General features: G+C 36.3%; 1 pseudogene; it reads right to left on the bottom strand.

The window, feature by feature from the left end:
• Positions 1–3829, bottom strand: part of LOC107745651 (myoferlin-like) — a 35773-nt pseudogene that overhangs the window by 24660 nt on the left and 7284 nt on the right.

The raw sequence follows: 3829 nt of genomic DNA, 5'->3' as shown, positions 1-3829 counted from the left end.
AAAATTTACTCAGCTATGCAAGATGTAGATGAGATTGTGTCTTCATCGGAACAGATTTGGAGAAATGTTTTACATTTATTATTACATCACATGCTCACCAATGTGAATGGGTGCCATCAGAATGAGATTCAAAACAGCTGATAAAAATGTCACAAGTAATCCAGATGACTCCAGTCTATCAGTTAACGTCTTGTGAAGCGACAAGCTGCGTGTCCATAATATGTTTTTAACGTCAAACCACTGCTTTAAGCTAACATACAAGTCATGCAATCATAATATTGGTTTCTCCAGTGAAAAAGTGAAAAGCCATCTCTTCTGAATCAGTGGAGAAATATGTAAAGGTCAAGCACTGTTCACAAGCGAAACAGTCCAAAACAATTTTGTCAGTGGATTTTGATGTGAGAGGACAACCGGGGATAGACTTTTTTTTTTACTGGAACAAGTGTTTACTGGAAGAAGTGTTATTATGGTTATGATTTGGTATTTTGCCAGAAGTGATGATTTGAAATGTCTTAATTGATTAATTTTTTTCTGACAAACACACAGCTTTTCACTTCACAATGTTAACTGATGGACTGGAGTCATGTGGATTACTGTGTTGATTTTATCAGCTGTTTGGACTCTCGTTCTGATGGCACCAGAGGATCCATTGGTGAGCAAGTGATGTAATGCAAAATTTACATCTCTCTAAACTCGTATACATCTTGAATTGCCTGAGGGCGAGTAACTTTTCAGTAAATGTTCGCTTTGGGAGAACTAGTCCTTTAACTTAAATATTAAATATATATAACTACATCTGCTAGTTCAGTTATACTGAACAGTTTCTTGACTAATCATTTTTAAACACGAAAACATACAGTATGATCAAAAAGGTCATGAACATAAAATACCGGCTGATTTTTTTCAGTCATTAGCTTAATTTACATAGAAATTTGAGAATCAGGAAAATGATTTGTGTTTCTCAGCACAGCCATCACAGCCATAGTGACTCAGTTAATGGCAGGGAAATAGTTTTGTGTCAGCTAGTGCAGTGCCACCTTGAGGGATCAGGAAGTGACCCAATGTGCCAGCTCAGGATCCCTAATGTTGCTATTTCCTGGACTTACAATAGACGCCAAATCATATGACCCCAAAAAGATGGTCTGCTGTGCTGCTCTGGAAAACATATGCATAAGGAATAACTGTAATACTCTGGGGGACGTCCTCAGCCCGAAACACTTTGAGTTTGAGAGTAACCCATCGAAGAGCGACACCAGCGGGCAGCAGCAAGTTACTCTCCACATCATCTTTGTCATTGTCCTGCTCCTTCCTTTCCACCTGACAAATAGACATTAACTAGTGGGATCAGCTAATACAGTTTGTAGAGCATGTTTTTTTAGTTTCAAAATGAATGACTGGCAGAGAGCAGGGTTTTATTGTTTAAAAAGTATTTTAAGTGTGTGCTATTGCATATTAAAAATAAGAAAAGAATGGCTTAGAGCACATTTCAATGAAAAAAAAAAACCATTTATAGACAAATACTGTGTTTGTCAATCTATAGTGTAAAGTTGTTATGTTCAGGGGACTCACCGGCGGTTCATCACCCGTTCCCAGCACAAACATGCTAACTTTGAGATAACCCTTCGCTCCTGAGCTCGAGTCATCTGGGTCATTCAGGAGAATCCATTTCTTCATAATACAGTGAGCTGGGATGAAATTTTTTTTTTTTGTGATCAATTCAACTACAGATAAAATGTAATGCATATTTTGTGATTAACAGAAAATTACCTGGTTCATCATAGATGTAACCAATATCGAGCTAGAAAACGAAATACATAAGTTCATTTTGAATTACAGAGTGGGTCTCGTACAAAAAAATAAAAATAAAAATACACTTTGGATTTCACTGAATTACCTTGAATTCACCCATGAGACAGTCTGCTCTGAAAGAATTAGAGTTATACACCTGCAGAAAAGAAGAATAGCTTCATCATCAGCAACTCATTCATTAATCAATTAAATCATTACATTAGATTTCTATTTTTCATTAAATATACGATAATTTATACATGATTTAAAAAAAAAAAAGCTGGTGACCAGCAACAGCTTCTTTCTTACCCGGAAGCTTACAACCTCATCAAACAGTTCAGAGGGCAACATGTTGACATTAAAAAAGAAGATCTGTAAAGAGTGATACATATAGTATTCAGTGACATCAATTTTAGGAAATAATGAATTTTCAAATAATCAGGCATAGAGTATAACATTTCAAGTTCCCGCATTCTTCAAAATATCTTCTTCTGAGTTGAGCAGAAGAAAGAAACACATACAGGTTTGGAACAACTTGAGGGTAAGTAAATGATGACAGAATTTTCATTTCTGGGTGTTCACTAGTTCACCAAAAAGTGAAATTTCACTTCATTTTATTTTTTACTTCCAATGAAGACCAGCAACATACCAATAGACCAATATAAATCACAAAAATGTCAATTTATTTTTTCACACAAAGCGTTATTGGAATATAGCTTATTCAACTGTGCGGACCACTTTTATGATTTTTTTAATGTTTTTACAGGCTCACTATAAATAGTTGTAGTATGGAAAAGTGAGGATGAGTGCATAATAACGGAATCATTTGATCTATTGAGCTATGAGGAACGTACAAATAAAGTACAATTCAATTCAATCTTCAACTTCACTTTTATGATTTTTTTAATGTTTTTACAGGCTCACTATAAATAGTTGTAGTATGGAAAAGTGAGGATGAGTGCATAATAACGGAATCATTTGATCTATTGAACTATGAGGAACGTACAAATAAAGTACAATTCAATTCAATCTTCAACTTTATACCTCATCAAAGTATGGATTATTTCCTTTCCGGATCCTAGTCCTGTGTGTCTCTCCACACACATGCACTTTGACCACAGGTTTGATGTTATTTCCAGGCAACTGACGTCCCTCAATCACCCGCACACGGATCTTTGACAGAAATGGCATTTTAAAATGACTAATAATAGGCATAAAGAGTCAGCATTTAACGTAGAAACCATACTGTATTTAATGACTACAGCACAATGCCGTACCTGAAAGTCTTGAGGTTTATTAGCCAAACTATGGCGTTTTCTGGTCCTAGACCGAATTTTGTGGCCGGGCTCACCAGGAGATGTGACTGCGCCCTGTCCCCCACCATCAGTGACATCTCCCTCTTCACCCCCCGCTGATCAACGAAAAAATAATACATAACGCAGAACATCATGGGTTAGTCAGACATAACCAATATGGCAAACATGCAATTAAAGCCAAAATCTTTTTTGCAAAATAAGCTTCACAGATTCTTGTAATTGACCTCTAACCATGAAGTATCTGAAAAATGTAGTTTTCACACCATCAAGCATGTCATCTGTGTAACTACTCCTTTGCGAGATCAAACAGAAAAGCATTAAAGCACACTCAGCTAACCTGTGTTTCCACCATCTTGTTGGTCCTGTGGGTTTGTCACAGCACCGGCAGGTGGCTCGTAGCCAATCGTCATGCTGATGTTTGCCTACAAAAGGATGCAGCTAATTATCTCATAATAATGTCAAATACCGACAGTGTCCAATGTGGAGATATTGACAGTGATGCTATCAATACCATGCTCATCACCAAATTAGGTGATCAGATATTTATTTTTGATGACTATGTAAACATGTTTCTCAGGTATATGTAATGACTAAATTCAAATTAAACAGTAATTTAAAGGGATAGTTCATCTGCCGTAAAGCAAGAAGAAGACGCTTCACGGTGAATAAGAGGTAAATAAACAATATAAATACTGTTCAATTTCTTGCACAGACCGATCGTTTCA

This window comes from Sinocyclocheilus rhinocerous, unplaced genomic scaffold (assembly GCF_001515625.1).
Source record: "Sinocyclocheilus rhinocerous isolate Xijiao unplaced genomic scaffold, SAMN03320098_v1.1 scaffold768, whole genome shotgun sequence".
Classification (NCBI taxonomy): Eukaryota; Metazoa; Chordata; class Actinopteri; order Cypriniformes; family Cyprinidae; genus Sinocyclocheilus; species Sinocyclocheilus rhinocerous.
This window is presented reverse-complemented; position numbering and strand designations above follow the sequence as displayed.